The sequence below is a fragment of the Ctenopharyngodon idella genome, chromosome 3, assembly GCF_019924925.1.
Source record: "Ctenopharyngodon idella isolate HZGC_01 chromosome 3, HZGC01, whole genome shotgun sequence".
NCBI lineage: Eukaryota > Metazoa > Chordata > Actinopteri > Cypriniformes > Xenocyprididae > Ctenopharyngodon > Ctenopharyngodon idella.
This window is the reverse complement of record NC_067222.1, coordinates 57,480,562-57,502,084: the sequence shown is the minus strand read 5'-3', so window position 1 is coordinate 57,502,084 and position 21,523 is coordinate 57,480,562. Positions and strand designations below refer to the sequence as shown.

Here is a 21,523-nt window from a genome sequence, read left to right as displayed (position 1 = left end):
AATTTTTAAATGGAAAATGTGTAGGAACCCTGTATTGGTCTCACCTTTGGACAGGAGGCTTTTATTGTCCTTCAATGAGCTGATTCATTATTTCACACAAGCTGTCGATTCCCTCTAATACAGCGTTCATGTGAAAACACTTTAAAGCATCTCTGTCTGTTCCTGTAAACAGCACATCTCCACTGTTAGTTACACATCAACAGTGAACTGTAGTACATAAGCCATCAGTCAAATGTGTTCAGAAAGCCAACTCACGTCCTTTCTTGATGTGCTTTGCCATGCCAAAGTCTATTAACTTTATCTGCATGTTGTCTGGGTTGATGAGAATGTTTTCCCAGTGTGTGTCACCATGATGAACATCACACTCAATGTGTGTCACCATGATGAACATCACACTCAATGCAGTCATGTAGTGCATCAATGAGTTTCCTCATAATACTTTTCACTGTTTCTTCGGTCAGGCAGTCTCTCGTTCCTTGGATGAACTTACACAAGTCCACGAAGGACTGATCATATTCCAAAATTAAAGAGATTCGATTTTTCTCCATGAACCAGTCGTCTGGCCATACTACATGCTCGTAAGTTGGAGGGATTCGCACCATCAACATTATATGTGCCTCTTCATTCATAGGTTTCAAATATCCAGGCTAAAGAAAAGAGATTGACAAAAGGTTAGTTGATTCCAGACTAATAATAACTAAAGCAATGAACTTTACAATTACTTTACTACTGATGTGTCTAGGCTTTTTTTGTGTAATGCAGTTATATCTCATACATCTACATACAGATTTTCATAAAACAATTCTTAATAGAGGTTTTCATGAAGAATGAAGTCTTCTCAACTCACCACTTTAATGGGGTCCTCAGACACGGGATCATCAACACATTTTGATGGCCACCTAAAAACATTTGTGAATGTTTATGCAGCATACTTGTTTGCCATCCCGTTTCCTAATCCCTTTATGTACATGACTGTAGACTCCAGATCCAATCTTCTTTCCCACTTTATAAAGAGACTCAAAGGATCCTGAAAAAGACACAACATCATGTTAATGTACAGCATGAGACTGAACTCCAGCAGCAGCTGCTTGTGACTGAAGCATTTGTGAGTTTCCCGTCTGCCTCTGCTGAGTGGTTTACGTGTATCTTTATTTTCTATCTTTAATTGCTGCATATATTGCTTGATAATCATCATAATATATCTGATATCACCTTGTATTGCCTATGACATTAATCTGACATCGCTAGCTTTAATCAAAATTGGGTCTTTTTCCTCTCACTCCTTTTACGAGTCCATCAAACAACTGTAGTGAGTCAGATCTGTCATTAAACACAGTGAGTCAGGTCATCTTCACCTATTATTACCTCTTATTGTTACTTGCACTGTCTGTCACATGCTTAGTATAGCTTTCTCTGTCAGCGGTAAGATTTAAATATAGAAAAGCAGGGAGATCGGCTAATGGAGAAGATTTCAGCATTAGAGACGCATCCAAATTTTAATTGAGGATAGTAAGAATGCAAGTTTTGCATTGCCAGTCTGGGCCTGTGGTCATCCCACAATACAAATTATGTTAAGTTATCCTAAAAAAATATATAGGCTACATAAAAACCTCACATTGTCCTGATGGGACCAGCTGCACTGAAGTGAGCAGAGAAAACCAGTAGAGTGACGCAAATCTTTTTACCTCTTCTTAAAATGGGTCATTGTTAGTTCAATGGCTCAATGCTTTTTAAGTTATTTTAATTAATTAATTTAGTTATCTAGTGGGGCATGGTGGTGAATTAGCCTTTAAATGCCTTTTAATAAGCCTACAATTTGCATGAGTGGAAATAAATCATGTAATCACGCCTGCTATGTTACTCGTATCTGAATGATCATTTGTGACGTTCTTGAGCTGAAAACGCCAGAGAGTGAAATAGCTGAACATCCAACCTCGATAACAGAATGCAGCAGAAATATAGTAATTATAGAGTTAAGTGTGACTGTTAAGCATGCTAATCACTTCCGTACTAATTGATTCATACTGATTCCATGTGACGTCACACAGTGGTAAGGCCGCCATTCGCCGCCTGTCTGCCGCGCTGTGGGCTGTGATAACGTTATCAATGTTCTAAGTTATCCATTTAGGTCTGTATTTTATTTTATTGATGTGCTGTCATGGAAGTTAAGGAAATTGCTTTGTTTATTCACCACAAATGAGGTGTTCACAGATACTAAAATTACATTTTCAACTAGGGTTGGGTATTGACACAATTTTCACAATTCGATTCCATTACTATTCACTTGCTTTCGATTCAATTACGATTTCGATTAGATTATTTTGGATGTAGTATTTCAGTTACAGTACATGGCAAATTTTCTAGAGGGAAAAAATCTCTCAACTGATGCTGTAAACTACACATGGGAGTCAGTTGGTTCGACTATAATAATATTGAAGGTTAAATTAGCTTATTTATATACAAACACTTAAATTACACTCAATGTTTTTATTTTAAATAAAGTTTAGAATTACATAATTATATTTCTACTCCAATTCGTTTTTTGAAATATGAACATTTAAATCGCGGCTGTCATAACTGATTTATTCAAACATGCATTAAATATTGAAGAACATTAAAAATTATAATGAATGTGTAACGGTGCATAGCTATATTTATCAGAATGCTGCTCTCTGGAGTTCATTTTTCTAGCTGACTAATGAGTTTATGGTCACTGAATATGTTTTTCTGGAGGTAAATGTGACGTTACGTGACATTGTTTACAAGCTGTTTTATTAACGTCTTTCCGAGATTGAAACACTGATTGAGCGATTACACGAGACATGATACGGATTTCTGTAAGTTGTACTGTATATTTTAACATACCTTCAGATGTGTAGTCGTGTTTATTTCACGCTGTAACTGGTATTAAAGAGGAGGAGAGGATGTTCACATGCGCTCGTGCTGCCGCTTCTCTTTAACTGAGGCGCTAAAGCGATCTGTCACGTCACATTAAAGGGGTGGTTCAATGTGATTTCACTTTTTTAACTGTAGTTACTCAATAACTGTGGTTATTGTGCTAACCTCAGATTAGAGCGATCTTGACCACATGTGAACAGGAAGTTGACTATAGAAGAAGAAGTCACACAAAGTGGCTATTTGATTTTTGAGATAGAGCCTCTAGTTTTGGAGTTATGAAGAGTGTGACAACTTACCCATGTGACAACTTACCCCGCTCTCCCCTATATTTAAATTATTTATACCTTGTACGATATGATACATGAATTAATTGAATAAGCACAGCAAGATCTCAAACAACCGCGTTTCGTCACTGTGCGGCTCTCAGAATCCAAACTACAGTGAATGCAGAAAAAAACATGTTGCAAACATAGAGGAATGTATGTCTAGTACTGTATCGTTTGTACTGTTATTAAGCCCAAAGTTCAGTGTTTTGTTAGATCAAAGCTGCCAAAGAAAATACAACTTCAATCTGTCAACATTGCATACGTTTGTAAAACATTAAGCCAGCACAATGGTATTTTTTGAGAAACAGTCATATGCTGTAGGCTATTTTGTCTGTCATTGGCTAAATTGTTAATCGTGTGCATTACTGAAGATTATAGTATAAAAGCATTCGATTTGTAGCATTCTGAGCATCCACATACAGCACACACATCTCCAACACGCTTTAGCTAAAGCATTAAGAATGAAGTTAAGAGTAGCAGTTCTTCTGCTTCTGTACAAATGTCTTGTATTCGCTCCGAATGTCATATTCGCGACAGAACCTGCCGACTCAGAATCGACTTGTCCTTTGAAAATATGCACAGATGTACTGAAGCAGCTACAAGATCTGGAAATCAGACTTGCTAAGAGTGAAGCTGAGATTGAGGAAATCAAAAAGGAAAAACAAGGTGAGTCTACCCTAGTGAAAAAATAGTATACTTAAGCACAATTTATTTATATGTACTTTAGTATAACTAAATGTACTTGTGACACGCTATAAATTGGTACACTTAAAGTCTGCTAAATTGGAACAACTAATTTTGTACTAAATGCATTTTATTTGTCCAAAAGCAGTGCTGAAGTTCAACTAAAGTTGTATTAAATATACTTGTTTGTGTTAAAGTGGAACAATTCCAAGTATACTTAAGTACACTTTAAATATACTCTTGTATTTAAGTTTTGAAATGCAGAATTCACTCAGCATAAACTTTAAATGTGTTTTGGTGACATTAGAATTGCAATTCAATTACACTGTAAGAGTGTTGAACATACATTAACATTATACTGATAACAAACTTTTAGTGATTTTAAAACACATTGCAATGGCATTCCAAGTTAACTTTAAGTGTGCTAATGGCATCATTATAGTGTGCTTCAAATAGGCTACAATAAAGTAATCTTTATAAATAAAGTTACAGCTTCAGAATATGCTTTTTACAGACAGCCCCAGTATACCAGTAACTTACTTATCCAGTGAACATCAGTGAGACAATGGGAACAGATTTATATGTATATTGAACGCAGGAAGCAGTACGGGCTGGAAATAAACGTGAAATGACCTGTTGCTATACAACACGAACGTGCATTAAACTTTAAGCTGTTGAAGAAATAAAACCAGCAGATGCAACATTCATTATTAAGAATGTTTTGTTTCCCTTTTACCTGACATGATCTGTCATTAACGCAACATGAAGCAATTTCATAAACCGGCACATTAGTTTTATTCTTGTGCATGCACTAAAACACAGACAGTTCCGTTCATTGGTGGAAAAATGTGAACGTGCAGAACTGCTTGTGTTTCCGTGTGTGCGGATGAAATATAATCATCCGTAACATTCCTCTGCCGATTGTCTCTGCGCGCTTCAACTCTCACTGCACCACAACTGCTCCTGACAAAAACTGACAAAAATCAGTTTAATAAATTTAATTAATAAATTTAATTTAATTTAATTAACTGCAGTCCATATTTTAAAGTGCAAATAAGGGCCATTAAAGTAGCATTAATGGGAAAAGTGTATTACAGTAGGTGCGTTTAAGTATATTAGAAACACACAAATGTAATAAAACTTATGATCAGGTACGTGAATTTCTTTCACGATTTCAAACTGACTATATGTTGTTTTCTTTATTTGTCATAATTACAAATATTTACTTATGTAACTTCTTTCTATATGTATGTATATGTGTTTGCAACCATGCAAAATTGTGAAAAGTGCTATTGAATTAAATTAAACAATAGCCTACCTGATATTCAAAGTGTGAGCAAATTATTAAAAAAAGTAAAGGTCATAATTATAAAACTGACTTATCATTATTTTTTGCAACTCAAAACACATTTCCTGTAAACTTTTATCTAGGCCAATGCTATTTTTTATACTAAACAAGTAGAACTCAAATACTGCTCATTGAATTGGACATTTAATCATAACAGGTCAACATAGTATTCAACAAAAATAAATTACTGAAGCAAAAATGTAACAAATGAAATCATTTTATTAGCAAATTTCTCATGGTTACGTCTGAGCTGTAGGCAAAAGTTGGATTTGAAAATTCTGCCCTTACAGCCAATTAGCAGAAACAAACTAGATGTTTCAGTTCATACCTCATGTTTTCTGTGGTTTACACAAAAAGAAAGTCTCATCTAAAAAAATTATATAGCATCATCTAAAAATAATTTGATCATTCTCGGATTTGAAATACATGATGAGATTTGTGTCTTTAGCTACAATGACTTTCTAGACTCTAAAGTTTCCTTCTGACAAATGTGCCAAACTCTGCAACACAGATTCCCAATAGTGTGTGCTCCAGCGAGTTCGGTTGTTTAGCAAAAGTACAGCAAAACCGATTGTTGGTGAATGTGATGGCATTGGCTTTATGGCGTGTTCAAAACATATCAATCATTGGTTCAACAAATAGGACGTTGGGGCAGGTCAATGGGGGTCAAGGTTTAGCTTCAGCAGTTACAGTTACAGTGAAATGTAAATGCAATTGTAGTACACTTAGCATAAAATAAATGTATTTCAAATAGATTTTAGTATATTTATTTTTCACTAGGGACATCTTGCTCGAGCTGAGTTACTCGTTCACTATGGTCTGAGAGACCCAATTCCATTTCGCTGATGGTTGCTGCCTGTGTTGTCTCTCTGGAACCGGATTGGTTCCAGAGAGATATTTAAAAGACTTGCTCATTTTGAGTATAAATTCCGTAGACGGGGTGTTTCAAACATGAAAAACGGATGTAATGAGTTTGATGTACTGAAAAAATAGGGTATATTATGAAAGGTTTACATTAAACAATCCGGAACTTAGACACCGTGCGTCCTAACGCCGCATTACCAAACCGGAAGTCTTATCAAGGATTCTTGATGCCCATTCATCATACAGAAAACATTTTACTTTTATTCATATTATATAAACTTTTTTCATTTCAAAAGCTTATAAAGTGGCGAATGAAATATCAAAGCCATAAACTGATTTATAAATCACAAATGAAAAATGAGAAATTGGTCAAAATCTCATTTTCCAGTTATTAACCCTTTGAGCGGTACGGTCCCACATATGGGATTTAGTATGTTCAGCGACATCACATAACTGCCAGATTCAAACTGTTTTCGCGCTTTGGCTGTGAGACGGACACACAATGATTCTGTGACTTGTTTAGTTGACAGAGATAATAAAACACCAACGTTTTGTTTTACTTCAGTTAATACTCAATATCAATTAACCTGTGAGCGTTTCTTAAATTTGTAATCCCACAGTCCCCCCTTTGAGAGTTCTAATAACTCTCACATAATACAAATTTAAACCTTCTTAAATCCCTTCTATAACCTATGTTTGTTAACATAGGTCCCATTTTCCAGTCATGCAACTTGCAAGTTTCAGGCACATACATCTTATTCTGTGTCGTGTCCAACATTTACATAAGTGTTTTTTTTTTTACTTAAGGAAACTGTTGACACACATATACAACGCAGGGTGTTATATGAACTACATGATGACACAGAAAACCATGTATCCTAAGTGTGAAAGTCCCAAAAATCAATGGCGCCTGAATCACTGTGGGGTCTGTTTCCTGTAGAGTCCATTTCCAACATTGTTCCAAGCTGCTCAGATGATTCTGTCGTTTCTGTTGTGATTCTCTGTCGTCATGAAGATCATTCATGGATGTCTGAGGTGATGCTTTACACCAGGGTGCCACTTTTGAACCGTCATGTCATATGCACATACCTGCAAATCAAGAAAACAAAGAAACAGCAGACCAGCAGTATTCATGCATAGACTTCATTCTTTCATTTGTCTGTTGATCATACAGTGGTATAGTTTACATCTAAATTAACACAGTAAACTTCTGGTGATCATATAGTTTTTATGTCTAACTCTTATCATAATATACTTCTAGTGATCGTTTAGTGGTTTTGTTGTTCTTGTTCTTAACCTAGTCTTAATCAATTTGACACCTATAGACCAGTAAGGTGGGGATAAACTGAGAGGGGGAAACCTATGAGGATGTCTTCACCACAGGGTTGGCCCCTGAGGCCTGTTACACTTCGGTTCTTCCCTTGGCTCCTCACTGGTCTGTTGTGTCCTATTCTCTCCCTGTAGTTAATTTGCAAACTTTACTGTTCTACATCTCCATCATCCAATGAAACATCAGTCATAGCACTTTAACAAGCTGTTGCTCCAAGAGTTTGGAGTAGAGGGGAGGGGCAGTTTCAATGTAGCAAGTAGCCTGAGTAGGAGCTGAGTAAAGCTGTTCCTTTCTCTAAATGTCTTTTTGTTTTTTCTACACTCTTTCATCCAATGTCCAGGTTTACCACAGTAATGACAACTGCCCTCTCTCTTAGGACATTTGCGTATCTGTCGATTCTCTATGTTGACCTTAAAGGATGCTGCTGCAATCTTTACCCTTGCCTTGATATCAGAATCTCTTTCCCAAGTAGCTAACCTGTCCATGTTGTTTTGCAGAGTTCCATTGGACCATGTGAGGTCTAAGAAAGGCAGTGCATATTCTGATACAAGACCATCAAACCATGTGCGAGCTAGCGCTCAATTATCCTCTAACACCTTCTCTGTAGTGTCTGCTATTCCACTGTATGCTGCAGCTGACTGACAAAATCTTTCAGTGTACTCACTTACAGTTTCATCCTTCTTCTGTACACAACTAGTGATCTTTGACCAGTCCACCTTTGGTCCAACAAGGTTCTGTAACACTCTCAGAACTCCTTCTCTCAATTCACCTTTGCTGGAATGCTGAAACTCAGAATTATTTACAGCACTTTCAGCAAAATCACTGAATTCTGACTCTGTCAGGATTTGTGACATTAGCTGGGTGACTTCAGCTAGGGACATATCATAGAGCTTCATTTTCCTGGACAACTCTGTCCTAAACTCAGAAAAATGTCTATGCACTGATGGCAAACTCTCAGCAAGTCCTTCTATGTCTTCAGGACCTAGAGCGGTACTGACTGCTTGTAACTGCAGTATGGGGGTTACAGATGTAACTGTGTCAACCCCTTTTACCCTACTCTGAGCCTTTTGTCTTGCTCCATACACTTCAACTGCATTTACATCTTTATCCATAAATCCAGTATTGCTATTGCCCTCTAGTCTACAGAAAGACTCTAAGTCAGGATAGCTTTCATCTGACTGTTGGTCTTTTGGGTCACATTTGGTTGAGGTTTGTTAAGGCCCACCTTTTTCATGAGACAGGACACTTGAGTGTGCAACTGTTTGTTCTGCTCTTTTAACTTAGCAATAAACTGAGCTTGTTCATGTGCTAAGGATAAGGTGAATTCTCTGTGGCAACAGATAATGCCTTTCATGTTTTTCTTTCTGATACATGCCAAGTACTTTTCTGCATTCTTCAATTGACCATACTTTTTCTGGGTCAATAACAAATTTCTTTGTCAAATCCAATCTGACTGACTCAGTAACTATTGAGTCCATGTGCTTTCCTAACAATGATTTGAACTCACTGTCTGTCCATAAAGGTGTAGCTAGTCCACCTTTCTCAGTTGTTGGAATCAGCTTAGCATTCCTTCTCACCATATTGTAATGTCTTTTTGTCACAACAGGACACTTCCAACACTTCTCTGACAAAACAGAGGGTAACCTAGTGGCTAATACACGTTTTCAAATTTCCCTGGCAAAGCAGAGGGTAAACTTGTAAATTTGTTAACACAGATCGAAGGTTAACCTTCCCACAGAACAGAGGATACACAAATTATTAGCACTTTACGTTAATTCTTCCCTGCCTAAACAGGATAACAAATATTAGCATGTGATGCTAATCTTCCCTGCCTAAACAGAGGCTAATCTTCATCTCTAAAATAGTCCATGTGACTACAGTGGTTCAACCTTAATGTTATGAAGCGACAAGGCCTTTATCACAATTCCTATATCCGGTAAGTGAAACAGTGTGTCGCTACTTTCGGTCCCATTGCAACACAATCAAAACTAATGGCTGAATCCTTTTGCCGGTGTTATGCAGCGATCCGGCTGCTCTAATTCTAAACAACGATACCCTTACCTCCGTTTTCACAATTTACTGACAAAAAGATTTGAGGAAAGCATGGGTGAAACTGGTACGACGGAATGAATGTCCTTCTTCTACAATTATACATGGGAGTACGTTCGTTTGTAGTAGGCCTTTCGAAACTGAGGATGTTTACATCTCATATCTTCAACCTGCTGAAATGTTCCCTTCCAAATGTGCATTCTGAATAATAAACAAGTTTATTTCCAAACTACACTCAAAAAAATATTTTGGTCTAAATTTGAGTTTTATGTAATTGAATTACATTCCAATTTTCCATCCATTTGGATTACATAATTTTAACAAACTAATAAACTTAATGTGATTCATATTTGTCAGTCATACGTAAATGAAATGGATAAGATTTATGTAATAGTACGCAGAAAAATGCCCAGGTTAATTAACACTGCTTAGTGTTCATGTGTGTGCACACAACTAAGTTAAAGCACCATTGAAGCAGTGTTGGAGTTAATGAGATTAAGTGATGATTGAGCATACCTAGCTTATCTATCCTGTTAAATCTGGGGAGGGCAGGTTTTGCAGACAACAACACTTAGCCCTGAGTTTTCTGCACACACATACACTTCAGGTGGCTGCCGTGTATTGATTGAATCCTGAAGCCCAGCTCACCACATCTTGAGCTTTTACACATTGCAACACAGTAGGCACCACATACAACTAATAGTTGTACCAAGACGAAAAGCATTGGGTGGGAGGACTAGGATCCTGTTGCTCACTCAGTCTGCCCACAAGGCAGTGGCATATTTCCCTCCACCACATATGGCTTATTAACGCACAGTTATCAACTAATGGCTTAAATCAGGGGTGGGGAACGTTGATCCTGGAGGGCCATTGTCCTGCAGAGTTTAGCTTCAACCCTTAAAAAAAAAAAAAAACACTCACCTGCCTGTAACTTTAGTAATCCTGAAGACCTTGATTAGCTTCAGGTTGGAGCTAAAATCTGCATAACAATGGCTTTCCAGGATCAACTTTCCCCTCACCTGGCTTATCCTTTAAGCCCGAAGTGTCCCGCTGGCAGGACACCACCCCCGTGAAAAAATTCACTAAGCAACCACTGACAGGAATAACACAGCTTAGACACTAAGCTTTTTAATGCATCCAAACATTTTGTTCAACTCTTAACGAGAGCTGAGTCATCACTCTAAAATGGAGTGTACCGCCCGAGGGTACGTGAAACTTCGCAAGACCTATATGTAAATAATAAACCGATGCAGCATTTATGTCACGTTTAGGCTCGTAACTTCGTGAAACATGTTCCGATTGTGGAATCGGAGAAATTGACATAATTATTTACAGCAAATTCTCATGATTAAAATGAGTCTGCAAAATCCAGGAAGCCAATCACGAGATATTGCTTACGCAATTACGACACATAAAACCCCAGACGCACAGATGCTAATGTAGCGCTCTTTTGACTCTGTGAAAGAGACAGCGCCCTGAGTTCAAGTCAAATAAATTATTTACCGTTAAATGGTATTCTCCTCAGGTTTCCTAACTTCTATTAAAGTATAACAAAAGTAATGCTATTTTTATCAACTGCAACTAATAAATATAGTAATGAATAAATTATGTTATTCACCTCTATTCAAAAGAATCAAAGTAAATCACTCAGAAAATTTAGTAGATCAAAATAGGATGTATTAAAAGTGAAATATTTAAAATGAAAAAAATGTGTTTCTGTTCACAAAAGCACTGTAGAAAATAAACACTACAGTTTCACATATACGGGTATTAAACTCTTCAAATAATAGTGAAACCCATAGTCTTTATAACCATTTCAACCTCGTTGGGGCCCATAAATGAAGATCTGTTCCATTCAGACAAAAAAAATAAATAAACAAACTACCTCCAGGTGACTCAAACCAATCAACCAATCAACCGCCGTTCCTGTAGATGATGAGGAGAGCAATGACGTTCATGAATCGGAGCGATGATAGTGAAATAGTTGCTTCGATCTAGTTGAACAGGCCTCCTCACTTGCACAGACAATCGATGACTCAATGACAACGACCAGAGAAATCCCTCGCCTCCAGCGGAACTCCGAGCGTTGCCGGGTAACTCAGAGCACTATCCGATGTCCTCACGAGTTCCTCACTTGGGTAAAGTTGGTTTTATATTCGCACATTCGGACTTCCGCGTTTAAGAACGTTCTAATAATGTGCAATAAAGTTAATGTTTGCAAATTCTAAACAGCGACATGATATTTACAACCAACGATTGTAACCCTACAACATTTTTCACAATCGATCAAAATGGGCAAGTATTATTTTAATGGCATACTTACTTGCGAACGTCCACTGAATGTCCAATGTAGTGTACAAAGTTATTGTAGCCTATGCGGAAGTCCGAATGTGCGAATATAAAACCAAATTTACCCAAGTTCTTCGCGCTATCCTCGTTCGTCGGTAAATAGATTTATAGTCTCTGCGCAACACTCTGCCTTGCGCATTCACTGGGTTAGATCATGCTAACAGAGGATCTGATCAGAACGCACGAGCTGCTTGTCCACACGAACTCCTGAAATAGGGAGAAATTGTAGAAACTTTGTTTTAAAGTCCCCTCTCCCCTTTCACATTATAAATTAGTTACTCGGCTTTCGTTTTGAAAACCACTAATCTATAATTTCAACACACAAATCTATTCGTGCAATATACAGTTCACCAGCTCACGCTGTCACGTTCTTTCTCATACACCTTCTTCCTTCTCTTCCCTAGCTCCTCCCCTTCACCTCTGCCCTGGACATTCGATTGGCCAAACACAAGGTAAGAAATAAAAATAAAACAAACTAAACACATTTACACTTAATAATTGAAGGTTTTAACATATAATACCAATCATAACAAATAAACAATGAATAAAGAAATTGACAAAAGAAATTTAAACCACATTTTTCCATTGGGTTACACCCTCCCCCTTTTTAATTGTCTAGATGTCCTCATCAGACATTTAACTTAGAATAGGAACAAACTAGAAGAGGATGAACTATCTTATTTCCTCATCAGGACAATCTAAAGAAATCTGATCTTCTTCCACACTTGGATCATTATCATCTAGGCTTTGATCATCCAGCTCTTCTGGACTTAAGGTAAAAGATCTTTCTCATGACACCCTGTTCTGCAATAAATGATCAATGCAGGCCCTAAAATGGCAGTCTGGTCTTTCACCCTCTGACTCAGAAGATTTTGACAACTCAGGTAAGGATTCTGTTTGCCTTTGTGTTCTCTTGTGTCTTTTTTCTAATTGTGACCATGTTTTCACTCCTTTCAGCGGTTCAACATCAACTGTACTCTCCGGCATCCTTACCCATTGCCCAATGGGTAGGAGGTTATCACGATGGAGAGACCTCACTCCTCCCTGGCCCTGCTCCGGTTTCACCTTGTAAACAGGTAAGTGAGGCATTTTTCCTACAACAACATGGGATATAGGACTCCAGCGGCTCTGGAGTTTGTGCTTACCCCTCAACCCAAGATTTCGGAGCAACACTCAATCACCAACGGCTAGGTTCTGAAACCTCACCTTACTATTGTAATCCTTTTTTTACGTTGGTGCACTTTATCAGCTGCGTTCGATGCCAGCTGATATGCTTCCTGCAAATCACGTTTCAGTTTTGTCACATACTGTGGATGCTGTCTCTCCTCTTGCCCATCAGAGGAAATGGGAAAGCACACATCAACAGGGAGTCTCGCTTCCCTCCCGAACATTAGGTAATAAGGAGAAAATCCCATAGCGTCAGACTTGATGCTATTATAAGCGTGTACTACACGACCTACATGTTGACTCCATTGCTGTCTTTTCTCCTGTCCCAATGTTCCCAGCATAGAAAGTAGGGTGCGATTAAAACGCTTGGGTTGGGAGTCACCCTGAGGGTGATAGGGAGTGGTGCGAGATTTCCGTATACCCAACAGACTCAGGAGCACTTTAATCAGTTTGCTTTCGAAATCCCGCCCCTGGTCTGAATGAATTCTAGCTGGCAAACCGTAGGCCGCATTTACACTGCAGGTCTTGATGCACAATTCTGATTTGGTGACTATATCCGATTTTTTTGAAGACCCGCTTACATCATCTTTTAAAAGCGACCCGTATCCGATATTTGCATTTACACTGGGGAAACAGTGTAACAGATGCAGACGAAATGATTATTCAATGTTTTGCTTTCCGCACTATCCTTAAAGGTCAGCAAAACATTGCTCTGAATGCTCTCACAAGGCAGAGAAAAATGAGGAGAGCCCTTGTTGCAGCCTGGGCAAATTTTGCGATTATCGCTGCAACATTGGTTCAGAGGGATGTGTGGATGCAGCAAAGGACTCAAGATTGGTGGGATCGAGTTGTTGGAACCTGGGGCCAGGAACAGTGGGTCAGCAACTTCCGTATGAAACGAGAAACTTTTGATATGTTGTGTGAGCGGTTGTCACCGAGGCTTTCTCACGAGGACACAACTTTTCGCCAGGCAATCTCAGTGCAGAAGCGCGTTGGAGTTGGATTATGGTGGCTTGCGACAGGAGCTGGTTATAGAACACTGGCACATCTGTTTGGCATAAGTGATGCATCAGTATGCCTAATAGTCCGGGAGTTTTCACATGCCGTACGAGATGAGATGATGCGCGAGTACATCAAGCTGCCAGAAGGTGAGGAGCTCCAAACCATCCTTCTCAGTGTGCCGGTGCTATTGACGGGAGTCATATCCCGATCATCGCTCCACCTGAGAACCACTAAGATTATTTCAATCACAAAGGGTGGCATTCAGTGATCTTACAAGCAGTTATGGACCACAAATACTGGTAAGGACAGATATGTGTGTGTGTGTGTGTGTGGTATTAACTTGCGTTTTGTCTCATTTGTTTTTTCACTGTCTTTACTCGTGTATCGTGTTTTTCTCTCAAATAATGAGAAACCTAGGTGGGTTAACCTGATCTGGGTAATAGCTTGACCGGTGGCATGGCCTGGGTGAGGGTGTGGCTGGTACGGTTGTCTTCCTGCAAGAAACTTTGTAAACATTTTTAATTCGTGGGCGTGCTGGGCTGCCTGAAGTTTCAGCTGTAGCTCACTATCATCTGCCTGGCTGAGGGCTTCTTTGATGTTCTTTGCAAAAATATCCATTGTGGATTCTATCTTATTTTTTCGCTTCCTACGTGTGGCAGGTGCACCTGTAAAAAGACAGTTTTTACATAATGAGCAATTTGTTTATTGAGTACAATATGATTTACTGCACTATGAGTGTGCACCAATATAATTTTAACCGTCTTGCTCTAATATTTATTTTTGGGAAAAAGGATGTCATTTACACCTTGAAAGGATGAAATTACCTATTTGTAACCAAACATTACATTAATACAAATGACTATTAATTCTACCTGTTAAATTACGCTCCTGTTGGTTTGAACCAGGTGTTGGTGTTGAGGCCCTTGTAGAGACTTCTCTGGTGCTCACACTGGATGAGGCGGTCTCATTGAATGAAGTGTTGGATGAACCACTGCTCTCACTCAAGGCCGTCTGTGGCCTGTCAGGGGGATCATCTGTTTAGGGACAAATGTTGACATGTAATAAATTGTGGCTGATATGAACTAAAGATATTAGAAATTACTAGTATTAGTAGTATTACTAACAGTTAAGTCAGTGTATGATAAACAATGTAATATAATAGACAACTGAAGTACTAGCCTATTGCATATTATCTACACTATTGTAGCATTCATCAAATTAGAAAGTCATGTTAGGTATCATACTTTGTAATGATTATAGCTAGGTAGCCGGTCATATCATACACCCTTGTATCGAATGCTGTATCCTAAAATAATATATAAACTTTTTTAATCTGGTGATTGCTGAAAGAACTTTTGCTAATATATAAGAAAAAAAATAAGTTTATCCTTACCTGTAACGTTAATGTTCTCCGGCTCTTCAAAGTCCAGTGATGACGCGACATCATCTTCTCTGAAACTATCCAGTATTTGAGGTGGTTGGCAGCTCAGCTTGTCCCCTAATATGGCGTCCATTTGATCATAAAATGGAAAAGTAATACGGCCATTGCCACTTTTGTTATTGTGGTCTTTCACTGTTTTGTACTTGCATTTTAGGCTTTTGATCTTTTGTTGGCACTGAAGCCACGAGCGCTTAAATCCGCGTCTCCAAAGGCTTAAAAGACATGAAACCTCCGCATTACTCCACTGTGTCGTGCTTTCGTCTTCCATCGCGCCCCCGCCATTAGTATCATGTGATTGCAGTTCATGTCCACCTGAGTTGACGTCATTTGCCTCTGTCCCTTTTTCAATGACATACGACTCGCATTTACTGGGAAATATCTGATTTGACCGCTTACATGGCAGACGCAAATGCACGTATCTGAATCATACCCGATTCATTACCACATATGAGTGAGGCCTGAATCCGATCTGAGAATTTTGGAATTCATGCGTTTTTTTCCTGCTTACACGTTCACATGTCATATCCGATCTGTGCCACATGAGAGGAAAAAAACAGAATTGGGTCACTGGAACCATGCGGTGTAAATGGGGCCATAGTGAACAAAATATTTGTCCACTAGAATTTTGGCAACAGTGAGAGCGGTTTGATTTTTGGACGGAAAGGCCTGTGCGTATCTAGTAAAATGATCAGTAACCACTAGTATATTACTGATCCCCTTGGAGTCAGGCTCCATCGACAAGAAATCGATACAGACAAGATCTAGAATTCCATTACCGGCAATTTGATATATATAGGAGCAGACTTCTTGCAAGGAGTTTTGTATGTAACACACTGTCCACAATTCTTGATATACTGCTCAACATCTTGAGCCATCTTAGGCCAGAAGAACCGATTCCTCACCAGGTCACCAGTGCGTTCCACCCCCAAATGACCCATATCATCATGTAATGATCTCAGCACAGTCTCTCTGAATTTCGATGGCAACACCAACTGCCAAGTCTCTTTACCAGAAGATGTTTTATTACTTCTATAAAGTAGTCCCTCCTTCATGACTAACCGTCCTATCTCTCGCTTCATCAGTCCTAACTCTGACTTTCCTTCTACTTCAACAGGCCATTTTCCATCTTCCAATGCAGAAATTACAGGACCTAAGGTAGCATCATTCTTTTGTGCATGGATCAACTCAGCACGTGACTTCTGCTCCATAGAATTGCAACTCAGGTAGGAAATGCAAAGACTTTAGGAATGCATTCTGGGGAGGCTCCAAATTGCTCAACATATCTAGGTGAACCATCAGAGGAAATGACTGCACCAACCCTCTGGCATATTGATCTGATCTCAACTCCTCTGTGAGACAATAAATCAGCATCAACACTGGTTTTCCCGGGTCGATACTGCACATCAAAATCATACGTGGTTAGGGAAGCCAACCAGCGATGTCACGTGGCATTTAACTTTGCAGTGGTAAGCACGTAGGTGAGTGGATTAATATCGGACTGTAAATTTAGCTCCATACAGATAATCTTGAAACTTGTCCACGATAGCCCACTTCAGTGCCAGGAACTCTAGCTGGTGGATGGGATACTTCTGTTCAGAATTACTCAGCTTCCGACTAGCAAATGCCACTGGATGCAGACCAGAGGGATGTTCTTGATATAAAACAGCTCCCAACCCATCTAAGCTAGCATCGACATGCAACACATAGGGTTTACTCGGATTGGCGAAAGCCAGGATGGGTGCGGTAGTCAGACACAGAATAATTTGATGAAATGCCTCAGTACAAGATGGGGTCCACCGGTCGCCAAAAGGTTCTGACTCCTTCAGGTAAGTATTGGATTTATGTGCCTCAGCTTTCTTTTTTTGCTGTGTGGGGGCATATCCCTTAGTGAGCTCTGTAAGGGGTTTAACAATTCTCGCATAGAACCCTAAAAAGGATCTCAAAGACTTCAGGTCTACAGGCTGAGGCCAGTTTGTGACAGCACTAACCTTGTCCGGGTCGGTGGCAATGCCTTCCGCAGACACGATATGCCCAACATATCTCACTTTGGCTTGACAAAACTGACATTTGTCTAATGAGATTTTCAGCCCGACCTCCTCCAGCCTGTCCAAAACCCTAAAGAGCCGCTCCTCATGCTCTTCCAAAGACCTTCCAAAGACCTTCCAAAGACGATGAGATCATCAAGATAGACCAAAACCTGAAGAAGGTTCATATCTCCCACTGCTTTCTCCATCAATCTTTGGAAGGTTGCTGGGGCCCCGGTGACACCCTGAGGCATCCTCTCAAATTGATAAAACCCCAGGGGACATATAAAAGCGGTTTTCTCTTTATCCTCTGGGGCCATAGCAATTTGGTAGTAAAGGCCCCGGTATACTTCAAATGAAGTTCTTTTTCGTTCTTCATTTAGGGGTAAAACGAAGTTCGAAATGCGTGACCAGCGATATACTGTAAACGAACATCTGATGCCGCCCACACTGCTGAGATCGACGTTTAAATGAATAGGTAAATATGTGCCGTGCACTTTCTTCTCAGTAACAAAAACAAAACAAAAATGAGAAAACAGCAAGGATTTATTATAGTAAGCATAAGAAAAGCGTCTGATCATAACATGGGTATGTTAGCACGAGCTCTGCAAAGTAGCACTCCAGTCACGTCACGTCTTCATATAGCACTTTATTTAATATATTCCTTAAAATCAAGCAGCTTTACAGTATCAAAACATGAAAAACAGTGTTAGTGCCTCATTTTTTTACGAGCACAACTTCATTTTGTACTATAAAGCGGCTATCCAGTGTGTTCATGTTTTCAACCGCGGAGATCTTACCGCGACAAACTCAAACATACGAAACGAGTCAAAGACGCGTCCCACACGAGTGAAGGCGGAGCCTCAGCGCACACCTCCTATTACGTTATCGTCACTGACCAATGGTAGTACGAAGGTGTTTTGCAGCTGGAGTGAACTTTTCCTGAAAGTTCGCTTTGGCATGCTGTTTCGAACTTCCAAAAAGAACACAAAACGAACTTCGTTTTGGCCTGATTTTGTTCAAAATGACGTCACATCAGTTCGTTTTTTGATTTCGTTTGAAGTATACCGGGGCCTTAACCGCTTCTGAGATCTAGTACTGAAAACCATTGACTCCCAGCTAAACAGTCCAAAGCGTCATCAATACGTGGCGTGGTATATTGGTCTGGAGCTGTTCGACTATTCAAAGTGCGATAATCGATACACATTCTGACACTCCCATTCTTTTTGCGAACTATCACTATGGGGGAAGCATACGGGCTTCGGGATTCTTTTATAATCCCAGCTTTCAGAAGGTCCTGTAAATGCATCTGCCAGAGCTAGCCTTCTCGACCGTTCCCAGAAAGGCGTAGAGTCTGACATCCTAATATGATGTTCTACCCCTTTGGCTAAGCCAAAATCCCACTCATGCAAGGAAAATACTCCTGCTCGCTGTGATAACTTCTGTCGAAGCCTGTCCTTCCAAATCTCTGGGATGGGAGAATCACCAAAGTTAATGAGATTGGGGTCAAACTGTTCGGTAACCTGCTCAGCTTTTGCCATTGGCTTCACCGGATCAATTGGATACAAATGTCCCACAACTGTCCCTGCCGGAATTACCGTGCTTCTCTTAGATTCGCTGTGTATCAACACTGTGAAATTGTTTACCTCCACCCCATTACTAGAAACCACCATCGGTTGCAGTAATACCCCTACGGACAGTGTCACGGATGGTGATGCCTCCACCATCAAAACCTCACTTTCCAACGGCACAGTTAACTCCACACTACATATGGCACAACAGTCTCTGTCAGCCGGTAAGTTCAGAGAACCCGGGCCCTGCCAGATGACACTACCCACATGATCTTCAGCAGTAGTACACTCAGAGGTAAGCTTGGCTGTATTTAGCAACAGGTCCTCTGCTGCTGTATCTACAGCAATGCCCAATGTCTGAGCAAGGTCCACCCCCGCCCTGTCCTTACACAGCTGGGCCAACCACTTGAAAAGATTGGCATTTGTACCCAAGATAACAGGAGTCCGATCGGGGCTAGACGGTCCTGGGCAGATTAGGGCAAAGACCGAAATGGTTTCATGAGTTCTGCTGATTTTTTCTGGAAACTCCAGATCTACCATGACATAGCCCAAATAGGGGTAATTGGATTCACTTAACCCCCAAATGGCTAATCCAGTCACTGGATGGATTTTGAGGTCAGACAGATACCGTCTGTACCAATCTTCAAATATTATGGTCACCTGTGAGCCACTGTCCAGTAAGGCATCATATGAATGTCCGTTAACCCTCAACAGTACCACAGAAGTTGGGCCTATTAATCCTTTGGGAATCAGCCTATCTCCCCGTACTTCTACAACACTCCTCTTTACAGAACAGTTAGCTGTCCCCGGATCAACATCTCCTGAATTTGAGTCTCTCCATTTTGCCCTCCGAAGGGATTGTATCAGTTTCTGTATGACTTTGCTCAAATTTTCAGGACTTTTACATTTAGATGAGAAATGTCCATTCTCCCCGCATCGATAGCAATAAAACTCCTCGGAACTGTTGTTAAGCTTGTGGTACTTTACCATTGTATGACCTGTTCGTGATGCTTCTACTGGTAATGTAGTCGCCGGAGTACTTAAACCTCGGACTGTGGCTTTTTGCTGCAGCCTTTTCACTTGTTTTTTAAGACTTACCACTTCAGGATCCAAACTCCCCCTGAACTGACAGGTTTTGGAGTTGGCTCCCCTGTCCCAGTTACAGCAGTTTGCTGCTGAGTGGTAGTCATAGCTCCAAACAAAGCTTTCAACTCTTTGACCTCATTTTTCAGAGCTTGAACATCATGCTGCTGACTGTCTTGATCGGTTCTAGCGTGGATTTTGTTCATTGATGAGTTCAATTTAACCCTGGAGGCTTCATATTCCTCCTCAGTACGAATTTCTCTCAGTACGAACCCTCCCAAAAAGTGGGAGGGTGTTCTTTCCTATCTCTTAGTTTGAGATGGACTAGCATCATATCAGAAGCGACAGCACCATGGAGAAGTTGCTCTACTCTGGCTCGATCTACCCCACTCATGGGCAATCCATCTCACTGTACTACTTTGTTCAGGGAATGCTCCAGTCGCCAAAGAAAATCAGATAATTTTTCCCCTGAATGTTGTTGCATCAAGCGAAATGCGAAATACAACTCTTCACCAGATTCAGTGGGACCGAAGGCACTCTCAATTGCCTCTAAACACTTTTTGGGCGAAATCTCAGTCTCTGCAGTATGCACAGCTTTAACCACAGCCAAAGCTGGTCCCAAAGATTTTGAGACGACGATAACTGCTACCTTCACCTGGTGGTTTTTCAATCCTAGCCAGCAGATCACCTACTGCACGAATAATAGCTTCAGGGGAGCCCTCAAATGAACCCAACAAGGTTTTAAGACAACCCTCCCTCTCACTCTCATCAGACACAGTGTCACTTCGTACATCTGTTGTTGTGACCTCTATAGGAGTTTCTGATACTATCACTATAGGCCATGTCTGTGTGCCACCTATGGGCAATATTTCAGAGGGCATTTTGTCAATGTCTACTTTCTCTTTGCTTTCACACAACACCGCTAAGCTATCTAGCTTACGATTGTACATTCTTCCACGTACTCGCACGCGCCCTAAACATTTAATGGTTTGTAGATTTTCTTCAATCTGAGCTATCTCCATATCCTCAGGTACAATCAACATTAAGGCATGAGTCACGTCTAAAGCCTCTCCTCGACACCACCCTTGGAGCTCATTTACAAGCTCGGGATATGCACTTTTAGGAACCATCATCACTACCCTTAGACTTCACTTTAGGATATCTTACTATTTTATTTACAGAGGTACAGGATATACATATAGTGGGAAACCAAAAAATCCCAGCAGTGCCTCCATTTTATGTAGCGCTCTTTTGACTCTTTGAAAGAGACAGCGCCCTGAGTTCAAGTCAAATAAATTATTTACCGTTAAATGGTATTCTCCTCAGGTTTCCAAATTTCTATTAAAGTATAACTAAAGTAATGCTATTTTAATCAGCTGCAACTAAT

General features: G+C 39.9%; 1 protein-coding gene and 1 long non-coding RNA gene across 2 annotated transcripts in view; both read right to left on the bottom strand.

The window, feature by feature from the left end:
- The window catches only part of LOC127508903 (uncharacterized), a 201,129-nt gene that overhangs the window by 167,681 nt on the left and 11,925 nt on the right, over positions 1-21,523 (bottom strand). The gene's annotated exons all lie outside the window — the stretch shown is intronic.
- LOC127509016 (uncharacterized) lies at positions 2,110-3,328 on the bottom strand. Its single transcript, XR_007929099.1, has 3 exons — positions 3,195-3,328; positions 3,064-3,106; positions 2,110-2,153 (listed from the first exon to the last, which is right to left on the bottom strand). It is a non-coding gene; the product is annotated as an uncharacterized LOC127509016 (long non-coding RNA).